General features: G+C 46.6%; 9 non-coding genes across 9 annotated transcripts; all 9 read right to left on the reverse strand.

Moving 5' to 3' along the window:
* Window positions 1-425: 425 nt before the first annotated feature.
* Window positions 426-498, reverse strand: TRNAR-CCU (transfer RNA arginine (anticodon CCU)). The gene has a single exon. It is a non-coding gene; the product is annotated as a tRNA-Arg (tRNA).
* Window positions 499-2,893: 2,395 nt separating this feature from the next.
* TRNAQ-UUG (transfer RNA glutamine (anticodon UUG)) lies at window positions 2,894-2,966 on the reverse strand. The gene has a single exon. It is a non-coding gene; the product is annotated as a tRNA-Gln (tRNA).
* A 644-nt stretch (window positions 2,967-3,610) lies between these two features.
* On the reverse strand, window positions 3,611-3,683 carry TRNAR-CCU (transfer RNA arginine (anticodon CCU)). Its single transcript has one exon. It is a non-coding gene; the product is annotated as a tRNA-Arg (tRNA).
* Window positions 3,684-7,950: 4,267 nt separating this feature from the next.
* TRNAR-CCU (transfer RNA arginine (anticodon CCU)) lies at window positions 7,951-8,023 on the reverse strand. The gene has a single exon. It is a non-coding gene; the product is annotated as a tRNA-Arg (tRNA).
* A 1,173-nt stretch (window positions 8,024-9,196) lies between these two features.
* On the reverse strand, window positions 9,197-9,269 carry TRNAP-UGG (transfer RNA proline (anticodon UGG)). Its single transcript has one exon. It is a non-coding gene; the product is annotated as a tRNA-Pro (tRNA).
* A 646-nt stretch (window positions 9,270-9,915) lies between these two features.
* TRNAR-CCG (transfer RNA arginine (anticodon CCG)) lies at window positions 9,916-9,988 on the reverse strand. The gene has a single exon. It is a non-coding gene; the product is annotated as a tRNA-Arg (tRNA).
* Window positions 9,989-10,790: 802 nt separating this feature from the next.
* TRNAR-UCG (transfer RNA arginine (anticodon UCG)) lies at window positions 10,791-10,863 on the reverse strand. Its single transcript has one exon. It is a non-coding gene; the product is annotated as a tRNA-Arg (tRNA).
* Window positions 10,864-16,593: 5,730 nt separating this feature from the next.
* TRNAR-CCU (transfer RNA arginine (anticodon CCU)) lies at window positions 16,594-16,666 on the reverse strand. The gene has a single exon. It is a non-coding gene; the product is annotated as a tRNA-Arg (tRNA).
* An 803-nt stretch (window positions 16,667-17,469) lies between these two features.
* TRNAR-UCG (transfer RNA arginine (anticodon UCG)) lies at window positions 17,470-17,542 on the reverse strand. The gene has a single exon. It is a non-coding gene; the product is annotated as a tRNA-Arg (tRNA).
* Window positions 17,543-20,880: the final 3,338 nt, after the last annotated feature.

Raw genomic sequence — 20,880 nt, forward strand, 5'->3', positions numbered from 1 at the left:
AATGCTTTACATAGCTCTGGATGTTTCCAGAAGTGGAGAGAAACTGTTTTGAAAGTAGTACAAACTGCTCCTTCCTGGATATTCCAATTTACACACACTCAAAGGTTGTATACCTTTCATGAATCCTGACTTGCCCTATTCAAGTAGCTGAAAGCCTTTCACCACCTCTAGAAACAACAGTTGCACCAATCCAATTCAAATAATTTTTTCCAAAGGAATATCTTCTGCCGGGTCAAAAATGCATCTGACAAAGATAGGTGTTTAAAAAATCGACTTTGTAGTTTCAGAACATCAACATGACTCTGAAGAGTACAGAAGTAAAATGGTACCATTTCAAAATTCCTAATACCTCATAAGCTTCTGAGAGGAAGCATGTAATAAATATATTTATTTTTTCTGGATAAGTAAGAGTGGACAGAGGTTTGCACCTCAGATGGGACTCGAACCCATAATCCCTGGCTTAGGAGGCCAGTGCCTTATCCATTGGGCCACTGAGGCACAGATAAATACCAGCAATCTAGAGGCATTATTTAAATGTATTCAATCATCCAACACTGGTGTCTGCACACAGGACATTTCTCAGTTCTCTCCTTAAGTAAACTTCCCATTTTCATCCTCTTCCATCCCTGACTTTAACACTCTGTTCTGTGCTATAATGGAGACTCAGTATTTCTAGCAAGTGGAGAGAAATTGGAGGAGAACCATTTTCGAATCAACACTTCTTCTTCCATGGATGCTTTTCTCAATAAACTGGGCTTTGACAGTGGTATCAAGCCGTCCTTGTCTTCAGCAGGACACAGAAACAGGCACCAAGTCTTCTAACCAAGTTCAACCACACTCTGCAACTTAATAGACCAGTGCTTTACAAATTAGCCATCTGTGTCATCAGCAAAGGCATCCAATGTGCCAATCCTTTATAATTCTTCTGTAGTACTTTTCTTTCTCGTAGGCAAAATTAGCACTTTAACTGCACAAATCATACAGATTTTACACTTGAAGCACTACATGAACACATACTTACACACCTTGCAGTTCATCTACACACACTTAAGCTAAAACCCATTCTGTCAAGTCAGAATTCTGCAAACCTAAAACATATTCATTGCATGTACATAGAAGCACTTTTTAATGCCACTTAAATGCACTAGATTTTAGACTGAAGATGCAATCTAAATGACTGTGCAGTATGTACTCCACTTTATTATTAATTAGGAATGAGAACATGATGGCTATGAGAGTATTGGAAGAGCATGCTTCCATTCTGAATGGAAACCTGAATTGTGTGGCCATTGTCAAAAACCGACCACAAAGGAACTCGAACCCTCAATCTTCTGATCCGAAGTCAGACGCCTGATCCATTAGGCCACGCGGTCATGTGTCCTGCTGTGTTTATTTTTATACTGTAGGTGTTATGCAAGGATGGAAAATATATTATTTATAGTTATTTAGGTTTACATCCCATTGTGTTTTTTTCAGCTCCTTTCAATTAAAGCACTTTTTTGGAATCTATATAATGAGAATGTCACCAGTACGATAATCTTTTGTTTTCTTTTTTGCATTAAAACCTCTTTCTTCATGAGATTAAAGCTCAGTAAATGCTTTACATAGCTCTGGATGTTTCCAGAAGTGGAGAGAAACTGTTTTGAAAGTTGTACAAACTTCTCCTTCCTGGATATTCCAATTTACACACACTCAAAGGTTGTATACATTTCATGAATCCTGACTTGCCCTATTCAAGTCGCTGAAAGCCTTTCACCACCTGTAGAAACAACAGTTACACCAATCCAATTCAAATCATTTTTTCCAAAGGAATATCTTCTGCCGGGTCAAAAATGCATCTGACAAAGATAGGTGTTTAAAAATCTACTTTGTAGTTTCAGAACATCAACAGGACTCTGAAGAGTACAGAAGTAAAATGGTACCATTTCAAAGTACCTAATACCTCATAAGCTTCTGAGAGGAAGCATGTAATAAATATATTTATTTTTCTGGAAGAGGAAGAGTGGACATTGGTTTGCACCTCAGATGGGACTCGAACCCACAATCCCGGGCTTAGGAGGCCAGTGCCTTATCCATTAGGCCACTTAGGCACAGATCAATGCCAGTAGTCTAGAGGCATTATTTAAATGTATTCAATCGTCCAACACTGGTGTCTGCACACAGGACATTTCTCAGTTCTCTCCATAATTAAACTTCCAATTTTCATCCTCTTCCATCCCCGACTTTAACACTCTGTTCTGTGCTATAATGGAGACTCTGTATTTCTAGCAAGTGGAGAGATATTGGAGGAGAACCATTTTCGAATCAACACTTCTTCTTCCATGGATGCTTTTCTCAATAAACTGGGCTTTGACAGTGGTATCAAGCCGTCCTTGTCTTCAGCAAAGACACAGAAACAGGCACCAAGTCTACTAACCAAGTTCAACCACACTCTGCAACTTAATAGACCAGTGCTTTACAAATAAGCCATCTGTGTCATCAGCAAAGGCAGCCAATGTGCCAATCCTTTATAATTCTTCTGTAGTACTTTTCTTTCTCGTAGGCAAAATGAGCACTTTAACTGCACAAATCATACAGATTTTACACTTGAAGCACTACATGAACACATACTTACACACCTTGCAGTTCATCTACACACACTTAAGCTAAAACCCATTCTGTCAAGTCAGAATTCTGCAAACCTAGTACATATTGAGTGCATGTACATAGAAGCACTTTTTAATGCCAATTAAATGCACTAGATTTTAGACTGAAGATGCAATCTAAATGACTGTGCAGTATGTACTCCACTTTATTATTAATTAGGAATGAGAACATGATGGCTATAAGAGTATTGGAAGAGCCTGCTTCCATTCTGAATGGAAACCTGAATTGTGTGGCCATTGTCAAAAACCGACCACAAAGGGACTCGAACCCTCAATCTTCTGATCCAAAGTCAGACGCCTTATCCATTAGGCCACGCGGTGATGTGTCCTGCTGTGTTTATTTTTATACTGTAGGTGGTATGCAAGGATGGAAAATATATCATTTATAGTTATTTAGGTTTACATCCCATTGTGTTTTTTTCAGCTCCTTTCAATTAAAGCACTTTTTTGGAATCTATATAATGAGAATGTAACCAGTACGATAATCTTTTGTTTTCTTTTTTGCATTTAAACCTCTTTCTTCATGAGATTAAAGCTCAGTAAATGCTTTACATAGCTCTGGATGTTTCCAGAAGTGGAGAGAAACTGTTTTGAAAGTTGTACAAACTGCTCCTTCCTGGATATTCCAATTTACACACACTCAAATTTTGCATACATTTCATGAATCCTGACTTGCCCTATTCAAGTAGCTGAAAGCCTTTCACCACCTCTAGAAACAACAGTTACACCAATCCAATTCAAATAATTTTTTCCAAAGGAATATCTTCTGCCGGGTCAAAAATGCATCAGACAAAGATAGGTGTTTAAAAATCTACTTTGTAGTTTCAGAACATCAACATGACTCTGAAGAGTACAGAAGTAAAATGGTACCATTTCAAAGTTCCTAATACCTCATAAGCTTCTGAGAGGAAGCATGTAATAAATATAATTATTTTTCTGGAAAAGGAAGAGTGGACATTGGTTTGCACCTCAGATGGGACTTGAACCCACAATCCCTGGCTTAGGAGGCCAGTGCCTTATCCATTAGGCCACTGAGGCACAGATAAATGCCAGTAATCTAGAGGCATTATTTAAATGTATTCAATCGTCCAACACTGGTGTCTGCACACAGGACATTTCTCAGTTCTCTCCATAAGTAAACTTCCAATTTTCATCCTCTTCCATCCCCGACTTTAACACTCTGGTCTGTGCTATAATGGAGACTCTGTATTTCTAGCAAGTGGAGAGATATTGGAGGAGAACCATTTTCGAATCAACACTTCTTCTTCCATGGATGCTTTTCTCAATAAACTGGGCTTTGACAGTGGTATCAAGCCGTCCTTGTCTTCAACAAGACACAGAAACAGGCACCAAGTCTACTAACCAAGTTAAACCACACTCTGCAACTTAATAGACCAGTGCTTTACAAATAAGCCATCTGTGTCATCAGCAAAGGCAGCCAATGTGCCAATCCTTTATAATTCTTCTGTAGTACTTTTCTTTCTCGTAGGCAAAATGAGCACTTTAACTGCACAAATCATACAGATTTTACACTTGAAGCACTACATGAACACATACTTACACACCTTGCAGTTCATCTACACACACTTAAGCTAAAACCCTTTCTGTCAAGTCAGAATTCTGCAAAACTAGTACATATTCAGTGCATGTACATAGAAGCACTTTTTAATGCCACTTAAATGCACTAGATTTTAGACTGAAGATGCAATTTAAATGATTGTGCAGTATGTACTCCGCTTTATTATTAATTAGGAATGAGAACATGATGGCTCTAAGAGTATTGGAAGGCCTGCTTCCATTCTGAATGTAAACCTGAATTGTGTGACCATTGGCAAAAACTGACCACGAAGGGACTCGAACCCTCAATCTTCTGATCTGATGTCAGACGCCTTACCCATTAGGCCACGCGGTCATGTGCCATGCTGTGTTTATTTTTATACTGTAGGTGGTATGCAAGGATGGAAAATATATTATTTATAGTTATTTAGGTTTACATCCCATTGTGGTTTTTTTCAGCTCCTTTCAATTAAAGCACTTTTTTGGAATCTATATAATGAGAATGTCACCAGTACGATAATCTTTTGTTTTCTTTTTTGCATTTAAACCTCTTTCTTCATGAGATTAAAGCTCAGTAAATGCCGTACATAGCTCTGGATGTTTCCAGAAGTGGAGAGAAACTGTTTTGAAAGTTGTACAAACTGCTCCTTCCTGGATATTCCAATTTACACACTGTAGGAAGGTGGATATCTGACTATGGTTACCCCCAAACTTTTTTCCTGGTGTTTAGCTGGTTTTTGACATAGTTGGCCTGGGATCCTGCTATTCAGGGCCCCAGGCTAATTGCTCTCTCCTTAAAATGGACTCCATGTACCTTAGGTACATACACAATTGGAATTGGTTCACCTTATTGGCCCCTGTAACAGTGTACCCAGGTACCCAGGGCATAGGTGCTTCCAAGGCCTACCAGGGGCTGCAGCATGTATTATGCCACCCCTGGCCTGGCCTCCATATTTGACACAACTGGCTGATCACTCAGCTGGGGTAAGTCGGTGTAACCACCCCTTACTTAGGTGTAGTATGCCTATACCTAACCTAAAATGGACACATATGTTCCTATCAGCCACTCCTATGGAAGGCCTCATCAATCCTGGAGGCAGAGTGCTTGGAAATATGTGAGATAGTGCTCTGGCATGAGCTGAGCCTGTCTGCAGCTTTCGGAACCATGTCCTTTAGCTGTTTCATGATACTGCCATACCATATACTCTTAAGTGCATTCTAATCCTCGCGGTTTAATGCTATCTTAGGTTTGGCTTTATCAAAACATGTCGAGTAAGGTGTCATACGAATTGGAATACTACCCCCTCGCCAGTTCTGGCGACGGGGGTAGCATTCCACCCTTCTAGAGGGACACAACATGTACCTAGCCTGAACCCCGGTTAAAGTTAAACAGAGCCTCAGCATTGCAAGATGGATGCTGCCACCGCAGACACAAGTCTGACCTCCTGCTGCTGGAAGTCCTTCCAGCGAGGGCAGCTTGGACAAAGGGTTTCCTGCCTTGGGAGGTGCTAGCACCACCCCAGACAGGATTTTGTGTATTGGGTAGGACAGGGCTGAATAGAATCAGACTTGCCTGGGGCACACAAGGTGTCCCCGTGCATAGGCCAGTTCAAACCGGTGCTGGGGCTTTCCTGCCCCAGTCCTGGCGCAAAACTGGACAAAGGAAAGGGGGTGTAACCACTCCCCTTCCTGGTTCCACCCAGAGGAGGGACCTAGTAGGTGATCCGGCCCCCCAGATTCGAATAAGAGTGGGAGCTGTGTCCTGAGACTTCAGATCATCCTGAATCAACTTGAAATACAGAAGAAGACTGGACTTCGACATTCTGCTGCTCAGAAGACGGAAGAGAATCTCCCTTGTGGCCAAGGAGTGACCACCCTGTGAACACAGGCACCAACCAGCAACTCAACGTCTGCTTTGCCGCCCCCTCCCGCCGGAGCCCGAGCCCAGAGCCTGACAAGACCCAGACTCCCAGACTTTTAACCGCCCGATCCACAGTCCCTGCGAAGAAGGGACCCGTGGAGGCACCGAGAGACGTGGGACCGGACATCTTGGAAGACCCCCGAAATGCTGACTGCGCAGCATCAGAGGCACCCTCGATGCTGTGCTTTGGGGTTTGAGAAGCCCTAACCTCGAGCCACCATTGCACCAAAGATCAGCCCCCCAGCATCTCCACGATCTGCGTGGGGCCCTTTTGCACCGTGCCACTCGACGCGCCATCCCGGCCACTTGCCACGTGGCTAGCGGCCATCTTGCGACGAAAACTTCAACTTTCACTACAGGTCTGGTTGCTCCAGACTTGCCCTCGCTCCTGTAAAAGGGAGCACCCGCTCTGACCTTGCTGGTCCGAGTAACAAGCCTTTTTCGATTCCTGCATGGCTTGCCTTAGCCAAGGCCTGTTTGCTTCCATCCGGTTGCCGACACCGCCAACAGCGAGAAGCCTGCGTGGGACAGCTCGTGACCGACTCCTGGACGTCTTCGACCCCTCGTGTCCACGTGGCTGCAGAGAGAAGCTACACCTCGACGCCTGTTTGCACCCGACATCGCCTGGTTCCGTCCTGGTTCCACGGTAGTCACTGGCTAGTGACTTTGAACATTGTCCCCTCTGCTTTCAGGTCTTCACCTCTTCAGATCCACCCTTGGATCCACCGGAACTCTTCACATCGAGCCGCCTGCAGCATCTTCAGCTCCAAGCACCATCGACTTGCGTGACGATACCCAACACTACTTCGACCCTGTGCACCCGCTTCCTGTGGGTGAGGTAACTCAGCTCCGCCAGTGTTCCCACACTGGTACACACCTCTAGGGTCTGTGTCTAAAGTTTCAGCTTTCTAGGTCACTCGGAAGGTTCCTTAATAACTAACTTTGTAACTTTTACGCACCATTGACATTGCATTGGTACTGCGTGCACTTTCCGCACTGCACCCGAGTCCCGCGGGCCTTTCCCGACTTCTTCACTGCTAGTCCCGATCAGCTCCAGCGATTCCCCAGGCCCTAGGCCTCTTCACTTTCCCCATAGTGGTTCTTATACCACTATTTTAGTAAATGGTTTAGGTGGCCCCTAGGGCTCATCCATATTCGTGCAACTTTTGTGTATTTAAACCGTGTTTTGTTTTAACGCTTGTGCTTCTGTGCTCATAAAGAGTATAGGGTATCTTTTGAGAAATAAATCTATATATATTTTCAATATATATCTGTGTGGTGTCCTTTCATTTGGTATTCAAGGGATTGTGTATGGTAAAACAGCTTGCTTCACATGCCTTTGCAGAGTTTAGCCTAAGACTGCTTAGTCCATGCTACCCCTAGGATAGCTTGTCTATAAGGTTGACTTTACAACCTGCACCATAAGGGTTGCTTGGCATGGTACAAGGTGATCACTAGAACTAGTGAGCAGCATATACCAGGCCAACTTCTCACACACACACTCAAATTTTGTATACATTTCATGAATCCTGACTTGCCCTATTCAAGTAGCTGAAAGCCTTTCACCACCTCTAGAAACAACAGTTACACCAATCCAATTCAAATCATTTTTTCCAAAGGAATATCTTCTGCCGGGTCAAAAATGCATCTGACAAAGATAGGTGTTTAAAAATCTACTTTGTAGTTTCAGAACATCAACATGACTCTGAAGAGTACAGAAGTAAAATGGTACCATTTCAAAGTTCCTAATACCTCATAAGCTTCTGAGAGGAAGCATGTAATAAATATATTTATTTTTCTGGAAAAGGAAGAGTGGACATTAGTTTGCACCTCAGATGGGACTCGAACCCACAATCCTTGGCTTAGGAGGCCAGTGCCTTATCCATTAGGCCACTGAGGCACAGATAAATGCCAGTAATCTAGAGGCAATTTTTAAATGTATTCAATCGTCCAACACCGGTGTCTGCACACAGGACATTTCTCAGTTCTCTCCATAAGTAAACTTCCAATTTTCATCCTCTTCCATCCCCGACTTTAACACTCTGTTCTGTGCTATAATGGAGACTCTGTATTTCTAGCAAGTGGAGAGATATTGGAGGAGAACCATTTTCGAATCAACACTTCTTCCATGGATGCTTTTCTCAATAAACTGGGCTTTGACAGTGTCTTCATTTTTTCCAAAGGAATATCTTCTGCCGGGTCAAAAATGCATCTAACAAAGATAGGTGTTTCAAAAATCGACTTTGTAGTTTCAGAACATCAACATGACTCTGAAGAGTACAGAAGTAAAATGGTACCATTTCAAAGTTCCTAATACCTTATAAGCTTCTGAGAGGAAGCATGTAATAAATATATTCATTTTTCTGGAAAAGTAAGAGCAGACATTGGTTCGCACCTCAGATGGGACTCAAACCCACAATCCCTGGCTTAGGATGCCACTGCGTTATCCATTAGGCCACTGAGGAATAGATAAATACAAGTAATCTAGAGGCATTATTTAAATGTATTCAATCGTCCAACACTGGTGTCTGCACACAGGACATTTCTCAGTTCTCTCCATAAGTAAACTTCCAATTTTCATCCTCTTCCATCCCCGACTTTAACACTCTGTTCTGTGCTATAATGGAGACTCTGTATTTCTAGCAAGTGGAGAGAAATTGGAGGAGAACCATTTTCGAATCAACACTTCTTCTTCCATGGATGCTTTTCTCAATAAACTGGGCTTTGACAGCGGTATCAAGCCGTCCTTGTCTTCAGCAGGACACAGAAACAGCACCAAGTCTACTAACCAAGTTCAACCACACTCTGCAACTTAATAGACCAGTGCTTTACAAATAAGCCATCTGTGTCATCAGCAAAGGCAGCCAATGTGCCAATCCTTTATAATTCTTCTGTAGTACTTTTCTTTCTCGTAGGCAAAATGAGCATTTTAACTGCACAAATCATACAGATTTTACAGTTGAACTCCAATTTATTATTAATTAGGAATGAGAACATGATGGCTATAAGAGTATTGGAAGAGCCTGCTTCCATTCTGAATGGAAACCTGAATTGTGTGGCCATTGTCAAAAACCAACCACGAAGGGACTTGAACCCTCAATCTTCTGATCCCAAGTCAGACGCCTTATCCATTAGGCCACGCAGTCATGTGTCCTGCTGTGTTTATTTTTATACTGTAGGTGGTATGCAAGGATCGAAAACATAATATTTATAGTTATTTAGGTTTACATCCCATTGTGTTTTCTTTCAGCTCCTTTTAATTAAAGCACTTTTTTGGAATCTATATAATGAGAATGTCACCAGTACGATAAGCTATTGTTTTATTTTTTGCATTTAAACCTCTTTCTTCATGAGATTAAAGCTCAGTGTATGCTTTATATAGCTCGGGATGTTTCCAGAAGTGGAGAGAAACTGTTTTGAAAGTAGTACAAACTGCTCCTTCCTGGATATTCCAATTTACACACACTCAAAGGATGTATACGTTTCATGAATCCTGACTTACCCTATTCAAGTAGCTGAAAGCCTTTCACCACCTCTAGAAACAACAGTTACACCAATCCAATTCAAATAATTTTTTCCAAAGGAATATCTTCTGCCGGGTCAAAAATGCATCTGACAAAGATAAGTGTTTCAAAAATCGACTTTGTAGTTTCAGAACATCAACATGACTCTCAAGAGTACAGAAGTAAAATGGTACCATTTCAAAGTTCCTAATACCTTATAAGCTTCTGAGAGGAAGCATGTAATAAATATATTTATTTTTCTGGGAAAGTAACAGTGGACATTGGTTTGCACCTCAGATGGGACTCGAACCCACAATCCCTGGCTTCGGAGGCCAGTGCCTTATCCATTAGGCCACTGAGGCACAGATAATTGCCAGTAATCTAGAGGCAATTTTTAAATGTATTCAATCGTCCAACACCGGTGTCTGCACACAGGACATTTCTCAGTTCTCTCCATAAGTAAACTTCCAATTTTCATCCTCTTCTATCCCCGACTTTAACACTCTGTTCTGTGCTATAATGGAGACTCTGTATTTCTAGCAAGTGGAGAGATATTGGAGGAGAACCATTTTCGAATCAACACTTCTTCTTCCATGGATGCTTTTCTCAATAAACTGGGCTTTGACAGTGGTATCAAGCTGTCCTTGTCTTCAGCAATACACAGAAACAGGCACCAAGACTACTAACCAAGTTCAACCACACTCTGCAACTTAATAGACCAGTGCTTTACAAATAAGCCATCTGTGTCATCAGCAAAGGCAGCCAATGTGCCAATCCTTTATAATTCTTCTGTAGTACTTTTCTTTCTCGTAGGCAAAATGAGCATTTTAACTGCACAAATCATACAGATTTTACAGTTGAAGCACTACATGAACACATACTTACACACCTTGCAGTTCATCTACACACACTTAAGCTAAAACCCATTCTGTCAAGACAGAATTCTGCAAACCTAGTACATATTCAGTGCATGTACATAGAAGCACTTTTTAATGCCACTTAAATGCACTAGATTTTAGACTGAAGATGCAATCTAAATGACTGTGCAGTATGTACTCCACTTTATTATTAATTAGGAATGAGAACCTGATGGCTATAAGAGTAGTGGAAGAGCCTGCTTCCATTCTGAATGGAAACCTGAATTGTGTGACCATTGTCAAAAACCGACCACGAAGGGACTCGAACCCTCAATCTTCTGATCCGAAGTCAGACGCCTTATCCATTAGGCGACGCAGTCATGTGCCATGCTGTGTTTATTTTTATACTGTAGGTGATATGCAAGGATGGAAAATATATTATTTATAGTTATTCAGGATTACATCCCATTGTGTTTTTTTTCAGCTCCTTTCAATTAAAGCACTTTTTTGGAATCTATATAATGAGAATGTCACCAGTACGATAATCTTTTGTTTTCTTTTTTGCATTTAAACCTCTTTCTTCATGAGATTAAAGCTCAGTAAATGCTTTACATAGCTCTGGATGTTTCCAGAAGTGGAGAGAAACTGTTTTGAAAGTAGTACAAACTGCTCCTTCCTGGATATTCCAATTTACACACACTCAAAGGTTGTATACCTTTCATGAATCCTGACTTGCCCTATTCAAGTAGCTGAAAGCCTTTCACCACCTCTAGAAACAACAGTTACACCATTCCAATTCAAATAATTTTTTCCAAAGGAATATCTTCTGCCGGGTCAAAAATGCATCTGACAAAGATAGGTGTTTCAAAAATCTACTTTGTAGTTTCAGAACATCAACATGACTCTGAAGAGTACAGAAGTAAAATGGTACCATTTCAAAATTCCTAATACCTCATAAGCTTCTGAGAGGAAGCATGTGTAGCATCGTGCTACAATAAATACAGACACTTGGTTTCATCTAACTGGAGCTTTATTAATTACATCTAGCTCATGCCCTGTCCCTACTCTAACTGCCCTCTTCCTGTGTCCGCTCCTCCTCTTCCTCTGGCCCCCTAGCTCCACCCACTCCCAACTACTAGTATGCTAACATCATAACATCTCCCCCCTTAGTGACAAAACAAACAAAACATGCTGACTTCTCAGTCCGTCTCTACGATCTGTCTCTTGAGTGGATGTATGTCACGATGAGGTCGTGGCGACCTGGCTCTCGGACTATTGGTACTCAGTGTCTCAATGATCGGAGCAGTGCTCTCACGATCATCTGAATGCAGTTCATCCGAACTGGGCGTGTCCATTTCACTCATCAGGATTCTGGAGGTATCCTGTGACAGTTTCTTAAAGTGCGAGATGTTTCTCGTGACTCGCCGCTGCTCGGACTCCGCCGTCAACATAGTTCCTTTCTTCTTCGTGATCGCCAATGGTTCGTCTTTGAATAGACAAGCTCTGTTGCTGATGTCTGGAGAGATGGAGCCTTCAGTGTCTGAGGTGCCTATGGCGAGCTCAGTTTGATATCGGCAGTCTGTCCTCCTTTGTGACTCTTGCTCACGTGACGCTCGTCCTCTTTTCCAAGGGGATATTATTCTAGTTCCCTTCCGAGTGTCTGCATGTATTTTTACTTCCTTTTGCCTTGTCAGGTCAAGAACAACACTGTCTTCCTGTTTCGAGTCTGGGATGCCAGCCGGTGGGGTATGAACGGTGAAGGTCATCTTGGTATGACTTGGAGATTGATTTGCTGTCTCGGGTTGTCTCTCCCACTCCTGCTCGCGCCTAGAACAGGCAAACCCTGGAACCGGCTGACTATTTGTGTGTTTCGTTCTCATCCGATGATGACTTGGCTCTCCTGACATGTCTGGCTTCCTTTGCGGATCGATTGGTTGGTCCGTTTTTATTTGGGTGCTACTGGCCACGATGTCTGATTCCATTTTGTAGGACCAGGACCAGGACCAGGACCTTCGAGTCAACCTTGCTGCCCCTATCCGGGGTGACGGTGTAGTATTTGTGTCGCGATGCACCTGTGATCGATGTGACAGGCTGTCTGGTGGAGTGATCAAGTGTGCATTGACATTGGTGTGAGACGTGTCGCTCTTGACGGGAAGAGTGTCCCTTGGTTCTCTGATGTGTTCAGGTGCTTGGCGCCATGGCCGTTGTCGGGGCCACGACTCCGTCGACTCAAAGGATCGGACCGAAATGCTATCTGACTCAGAGGGGTTCTCCGTCACTTCCCTCTGAGAATGTTCCCTTAAGAATGTTACGTGTGTCCGTTGTCGGGACCACGACCCTGTCGACTCAAAGGATCGGACCGACGTGCTTTCTGAATCAGAGGGGTGCTCCGTCAGTTCCCTCTGTGAGTGTTCCTTTGAAAGTGTCTTACCAGGTGATTTTCAGAACCGGGTAGTCCGTGACGAGCTGCTTTTCACCTTGGAATTGCCTTTGAAAAGCTTCTCCGTGTGTCTTTGTTGTAACATCTTCAATGTTGTCTCATTTAGGAGGTTGTTTGATGATTCCGTGCTTGTTCCTTGTGCTTTATCCCAAGCTCTTGCCTCTTCGTCCTTCTCGCCTGAGGTTAACCATCTCCGCTCTGTTTCATCGTTGTCGCGGGGCCCATGGATGCTTTGGGGCCCATGAATGCATGGATCTTTTCTTGCTTGTTGTTGTTGTGAGGGACCAGTCCGTCTTGTGTGATCTGGTTCTCCTTCCCCCTTGTTTGGTGCTCTAGTATCTCTGATCTGTTGGTGGTGTGTTCCCCTACCAGCTGTTTCCTCGGACTCATCTTCACTCCTTGGCGATTGATGTTCCGGCGTCGATTTCCTGTGTTGACCACTGCAGCCCCTTCTTCTATGGTTTGTCTTTCTCCCCCACTTGTTATGCAGAATGCCATCTTGTCCAGGAGTGCAATCTGTCCCACTGGACGCTCCCTCCTCGTCAGAGTAGCGTGTGTCATACTTTGAATGACTCCGGGGAGTTGTTATTTGGATGGTTGACTCTGAGTAATCTTTGGTTGATTCTGAGTGGTCGGACGCTGAGTAATCTGAGTATTCCTTGTCACTTTCCTTGTCACAGTGTCTCCACCGTTGTCTTTTCGCTGGTCTGCCTTCTCTCTCTCTCCTTTTGTGTTTGTTGGATTTCTGGGTTCTCTCTTCCCAGGTATCTCGAAGTTTTGTACTCAGATGCACATCCCTCAATTTGTCTCTTGTTTGGACTTGCATTCCAATTTCGGCTTTCTTGATAATTTCTTTTAGCGACCAATGCCCTCTTAGTATTTTGTGCCTTGTTTCGGGATTTTCACAGCCTTCAATTATTCGGAGCCGAACAGCATCCTCATTTGTAAACGTGTTGAAATGGCAGCCTTGAACCAGACTTTGCAACCGAGTGATGAAATGCGGCAATGGTTCGCCTTGTTCCTGCCGTGCTGTGTTGAAGACCATGCGATTATGATCCACCTCTGCCTGTGCATTGAGATGGGCACAGAGCTCCTCTTGGAGTCTATCATAGATGTCTGCTTCTTCTTTGGAAAATGTTCTAATTGGGCATCGGCCCCGGGACCCACCAGATGGAGGAGTAGCACCAGACATTTTCTTTCTCTTTGCTCACCGTTGGCTTTCAAGAAATTGTCCAATGCTTCTAGCCACCAGTGCCGTTTGAGGCCCTGGATCCAATCGTCAATCCGTGCCGCTGGGGGCGATGCTTCAAGGTGTGGATTGAAACGTTGAGCTACGTCTCCTCCCGCCATGAGAGAAAAAGGTTCTGATCTGTCGTAGACGCAGGGCATTGTGCTGTCCATTTTTCTTCGGGTTTCATTTGCTTCTGCTTGTGTTCTAGCTTGAGCTTGATTGTTAGTTCTTCCTTCAGTGCACTTGTGTTTGGTCAACATTGCACCCTTGAATTTATCCATGGTTAGTGACAATGTTGGGTTTCACTTGCTTGTTGTGTGTGTTCATCGGCTACTCCACACTTGCTTTGGCTTGTGCTCGTTCCGTTGTAATTATTCATGCGTTGTCTTTGTTTATGTTTGCTTGTCGCTTCTGTTAATTTATGGACACGCGTTACTGCATTACATTCGTCGCTGCGCATTCGCTTGCGTTTCTCACTGTTCGCGTTTCCATCCGTGCTAACCTTTGTTTTGTCAATGCTTGTTTGTTAAGTCACTCTTGTGGCTGCTCTTGCTTGTTAGTTGATTCACTCTCGTGTTAGCATGTGCATATTCTGTTTGGTTGCCAAGACTTTTTCATTGTTGTCCACGCGCCGTTATCCACGCTTACTTCTTTGTATTTACCAGCGCTTGTTTAGTTGCACATACCAAGGTTTGTTGACTTACACGTACCAACGCTTGTTTATTTGCATGCACCAGTGCTTGTTTACTTGTCTTCGCCAGTGTTTGTTTGGTCATTGCCAATGCTTGTTTATTTGCATATACCACTGCTTGCTTATCTGCTCCTATTAATGCTCGTTGGTTCTTCGCCAGTGCTTGTTTGGCCTTCGCCACTGCTTGTTTGGTCTTCGCCAGCGCTTGTTCGGTCTTTGCCAATGCTTGTTTGGTTTTCGCCAATGCTTGTTTGGCCTTCACCAATGCCTGTTTTCTTCCTTTACCACGATTTGTCCGATGCTTGTTGATCTGCATGTATCAGTGCTTGCGTCTCTTTGCATGGATCAATGCTTGTTTCTTTGCATGTACCAATGCTTGTTTACTCTTCACCAATACTTGTCTTTGCATGTACCAATGCTTATTTACTCTTCGCCAATACTTGTTTCCGTTTGTCCAATGTTTGTTGATTTGCATGTGTCAATGCTTGTTGATTTGCATGTATCACTGCTTGTTTATTTTCATGCACCAATGTTTGTTTGTTTGCATGCACCAATGCTCGTTCGATTATCTTTGCCAATGTTTGTTTCTTTGTTCTTGCCAGTGCTTGTTCACTTTTGCCAATGCTTGTTTATCTGACGTTGCCTGACTCCAAGATGGCCCCCATTTTGGAAATCTCGCCCTCCACGAGATTTGATGCCATTCACTCTCCAGGCTCTCTCCAGGCTCACACGTTTTCTCGGCACACACCGGCAGCCGATGTCTTCAGGCAGCTCACCCTCCGCAGCTCTCCAGACGCTCCTCGGGAACCGGAGCAGTCAGACACGATGCAGGTGAGCTCCCGACTTCACTTCACGGCTCACCTGCGATGTCTCACGCATCGGGGGTGAGCTTGTCTTCCGTCTGGCGCGAACAGCGCTCTTGCTTCTGGGCACACCCACGGGGCTTCTGCAGTGCCCCAGGCGCCCTCTTGTAACCAGGGCATTAGGCAGGACCGGGGTGGGCTCCCGATTCCTCTTTACTTTTAAGTTCCCGCTTTCCTTCTCCGACACCGTGCCAAACCTCACGCATCGGGCGTGAGGTTTTCCGACCTCGGATCTCCCTTGGGCTCCGCTTTCAGCGCTCTCAGCAGTGCTTGGCAGGCGATCTTCGTGGGGCAACGTCCTCCACGCTGAGGCACTTTTCTCTCCTCTTTGGAGCTTGGCAGAGTCGGGGTGGGCTCCCGACTTCTGCTCGTGCAGCACTCACTAGTTTTGCACGCTTCCTGCGTGAGTCGCGTTTTGGCGCGAAGGGGTCTCTTCTTCTTCAAGCGTTTTAACGCTCAGTGCCTCGGCTCCCTCTTGGATCCCTCTCAACTGCTGGGGGAACAGGGTCACCTGCTGCTGGCTTCTTGTCTCAGGCAGCAACTTCGTTTCCCTTGGGCAGCGTTTTCTTCTCCTCGAGGCTGCCTGGGACAGGGCTCTCTTGTGGGGTTCTGTGGGCTAGGTTCAGGCCCATCCCACCCTCGTCGCCAGTTGTAGCATTGTGCTACAATAAATACAGACACTTGGTTTCATCTAACTGGAGCTTTATTAATTACATCTAGCTCATGCCCTGTCCCTACTCTAACTTCCCTCTTCCTGTGTCCGCTCCTCCTCTTCCTCTGCCCCCCTAGCTCCACCCACTCCCAACTACTAGTATGCTAACATCATAACAGCATGTAATAAATATATTTATTTTTTCTGGAAAAGTAAGAGTGGACAAAGGTTTGCACCTCAGATGGGACTCGAATCCACAATCCCTGGCTTAGGAGGCCAGTGCCTTATCCACTAGGCCACTGAGGCACAGATAAATACCAGCAATCTAGAGGCATTATTTAAATGTATTCAATCGTCCAACACTGGTGTCTGCACACAGGACATTTCTCAGTTCTCTCCTTAAGTAAACTTCCCATTTTCATCCTCTTCCATCCCCGACTTTAACACTCTGTTCTGTGCTATAATGGAGACTCAGTATTTCTAGCAAGTGGAGAAAAATTGGAGGAGAACCATTTTCGTATGAACACTTCTTCTTCCATGGATGCTTTTCTCAATAAACTGGGCTTTGACAGTGGTATCAAGCCGTCCTTGTCTTCAGCAGGACACAGAAACGGGCACCAAGTCTACTAACCAAGTTCAACCACACTCTGCAACTTAATAGACCAGTGCTTTACAAATTAGCCATCTGTGTCATCAGCAAAGGCAGCCAATGTGCCAATCCTTTATAATTCTTCTGTAGTACTTTTCTTTCTCGTAGGCAAAATTAGCACTTTAACTGCACAAATCATACAGATTTTACACTTGAAGCACTACATGAACACATACTTACACACCTTGCAGTTCATCTACACACACTTAAGCTAAAAACCAATTCTGTCAAGTCAGAATTCTGCAAACCTAGTACATATTCAGTGCATGTACATAGAAGCACTTTTTAATGCCACTTAAATGCACTAGATTTTAGACTGAAGATGCAATCTAAATGACTGTGCAGTATGTACTCCACTTTATTATTAATTAGGAATGAGAACATGATGGCTATAAGAGTATTGGAAGAGCCTGTTTCCATTCTGAATGGAAACCTGAATTGTGTGACCATTGTCAAAACCCGACCACGAAGGGACTCAAACCCTCAATCTTCTGATCCGAAGTCAGACGCCTTATCCATTAGGCCACGCGGTCATGTGTCCTGCTGTGTTTATTTTTATACTGTAGGTGGTATGCAAGGATGGAAAACATAATATTTATAGTTATTTAGGTTTACATCCCATTGTGTTTTCTTTCAGCTCCTTTCAATTAAAGCACTTTTTTGGAATCTATATAATGAGAATGTCACCAGTACGATAAGCTGGGTGCCCAAACCTGTCCTGGCGGGCTGTATCCATGCCAGATTTTTGGGATATCCCCATCTGGGGATCACGGTTCGATCCCCGGCACCGGGGGCAGATTAGCCCAGCACCACGTGACTCTGGGAAATAGCTGGCGCCGCGGCTACGGAGGCTGACTCCGGAATCTGGAGATCACGGTTCGATCCCCGGCACCGGCGGCAGATTAGCCCAGCACCAGGTGACTCTGGGAAATAGCTGGCGCCGCGGCTAGGGCGGCTGACTCCGGAATCTGGAGATTTTTTTATTTAAGGTTTTTGTAGAGCGCGTAGTAACCCTCGAGCATCCCAGAGATCAGGGTTCGATCCCCGGCACCGGCCGCAGATTAGCCCAGCACCACGTGACTCTGGGAAATAGCTGGCGCCGCGGCTAGGGAGGCTGACTCCGGAATCTGGAGATCACGGTTCGATCCCCGGCACCGGCGGCAGATTAGCCCAGCACCAGGTGACTCTGGGAAATAGCTGGCGCCGCGGCTAGGGCGGCTGACTCCGGAATCTGGAGATTTTTTTATTTAAGGTTTTTGTAGAGCGCGTAGTAACCCTCGAGCATCCCAGAGATCAGGGTTCGATCCCCGGCACCGGCCGCAGATTAGCCCAGCACCATGTGACTCTGGGCAATAGCTGGCGCCGCGGCTAGGGCGGCTGACTACGGAATATGGGGATCACGGTTCGATCCCCGGCACCGGCGGCAGATTAGCCCAGCACCATGTGACTCTGGGCAATAGCTTGCTTAATCTTCCCGACGGCCCCTAGCGCCTAGAGACCCTTACGGGTGATTGTGAGCCTTACAAATGTGGATTATTATTATTATTATTATTATTTGGGCCAATTCCGATCCGGTTCGTAAAAGCACATCTGCCTGAATCTGTCGGACAACCACGTACGCCCGGGAGAGGACTGCCCGGGACCCGTGGAGCCCGTCCTGGTCACTCTGACCTGCCATCGGCCTGGAGAAGGGAGCGCCGGACGCCCGGGGGGAGGACTGCCCGGGACCCGTGGAGCCCCTCCTGGGCACTCTGACCTGCCGTCGGCCCGGGGAAGGGAGCCCCGGACGCCCGGGGGGGAGGACTGCCCGGGACCCATGGAGCCCGTCCTGGGCACTCTGACCTGCCGACGGCCCGGGGAAGGGAGCCCCGGACGCCCGTGGGAGGACTGCCCGGGACCCGTGGAACTCGTCCTGGGCACTCTGACATGCCGCTGACCCGGGGAAGGGAACCCCGGACGCCCGGGAACCATGGAGCCAGTCCTGGGCACTCTGACAAGCCGTCGGACCGGGGAAGGGAGCCCCGGACGCCCGGGACCCGTGGAGCCTGTCCTGGGAACTCCGGCATGCCGTTGGCCCGGGGAAGGGAGTCCCAGATACCCGGGACCCGTGGAGCCCGTCATGGGCACTCTGACAAGCCGGTGTCCCGGGGAAGGGAGCCCCGGACGCCCGGGACTCGTGGAGCCCGTCCTGGGCACTCTGGCATGCCGTTGGCCTGGGGAAGGGAGCCCCGGACGCCCTGGGCCCGTGGAGCCCATCCTGGGCACTTTGACATGCCGTTGGCCTGGGGAAGGGAGCCCCGGACGCCCGGGGGGGGGGGAGGACTGCCAGGGACCCGTGGAGCCCGTCCTGGGCACTTTGACCTGCCGTTGGCCTGGAGATGGAAGCCCCGGATGCTGGGGGAGGACTGCCCGGGACCCATGGAGCCCGTCCCGGGTACTTTGCCATGCTGTTGGCCTCCTGGAGATGGGCGCCCGGGGAGGACTGCCCGGGACGTATGGAGCCCGTCCCGGGCACTTTTCCATGCCGTCGGCAGGGATGGAGCCCCGGACGCCCGGGGGACGACTGCCCAAGAGCCATGGAGCCTGTCCTGGGCAATTTGACAAGCCGTTGGCCTGGAGGAAGGAAGCCCCGGGTGGTCTAGGGAGGTGTTACCCAGGCATAGCCCATCTGGTCCCCCTAGCAGAGAACCACCAGCCTTGGAGGGGTGTCCGGGCGTACCCTGTCCCTAGTAATCCGGAGGGAAATTACCTGACTTTCTTGCAATCTGTGCACACGAGGTGACAGAGGGGACCCAAGGCGCGAAAGTACCCGACCTCCTGGAGCCCTCGCTGGGATCCGGGAGGCGAATGGCACCTCATCATGACTTCCAGGGCGACCAGATGGCCGAGGCGAGAGGGGCGACCAGATGGCCGGGACCAAAATGATGCCAATCTGCCTGCCCCGGAGCTGCAGGGCTCTGGGGCTGCAGGGTTCCGGGGGCTGCAGAGCTGCAGGCCTCTGGGGCTGCAGGGCTCCGGGGCTTCAGGCCTCCCCGGGCCCTGATGGACCCTCCGTCCCGGGCGCCTCCGACCCCCGGCCAGCTTGCAGGACGGAGGGGGGATTCCCGCACCACTGGGCCCTGCCGGACGGGGCTCAAGCCCCGGGCCCGGTCCCCGGCCCCAGTCCCGGCTTTCCGAACCCTAGGCCGGGCCGGGGAGAGCCTCCCCTGGGCCCCCGGTGGACCCTCCATCCCTGGCGCCCCGGACCCCCGGCCGGATTGCTGGACGGAGTGGTACCAGTAAGCATGGGCGGATTTTGCGAATTGGCAATCCGCGAAATTGCGTATTTACGGATTCGCAATCCGCAAAATCCGCGAACTCTCGCGAATTTGCGGATTTTTTTTTTTTTTTGTGTTCGCAAGAATTTCTGCCAGATCGCGAGGATTTTGTACCAGTTCGCAAACGCGAACTTACTTTTCGGGTAGCAACGGTCGCGAACATGTTGTTTCTACATCTGGTTCATCACAGCACCCTCTGTTTCACCACTGCCACCCTCTGTTTCACCACTGCCACCCTCTGGCTCACCCATGCCACCCTCTGGCTCACCCATGCCACCCTCTAGTTCATCACTGTAGATTATGGGTGGAAAAGCACACCTGCCCTGCCTCAACTGACATAAATGAATTAGGGGCTGATTAATGTGTTACTGAATTTGAACTTCCTGGCTGCAACCTTCTTCCTTATCTGTAATTGCTTTCTCTGAGCCTGCTGTGAGGGTCAGAGCAGGGTCATAGAATAGTTGCAAGTAGGAACTGAACTCTGAAGGGGCCCTTCAGGAAGCACTACAGGGAATGGTTACTAATGATAAGATTGAACTTTTGCACCTGCTGAG

Source organism: Lissotriton helveticus, chromosome 5_1 (assembly GCF_964261635.1).
Source record: "Lissotriton helveticus chromosome 5_1, aLisHel1.1, whole genome shotgun sequence".
Lineage (NCBI taxonomy): Eukaryota > Metazoa > Chordata > Amphibia > Caudata > Salamandridae > Lissotriton > Lissotriton helveticus.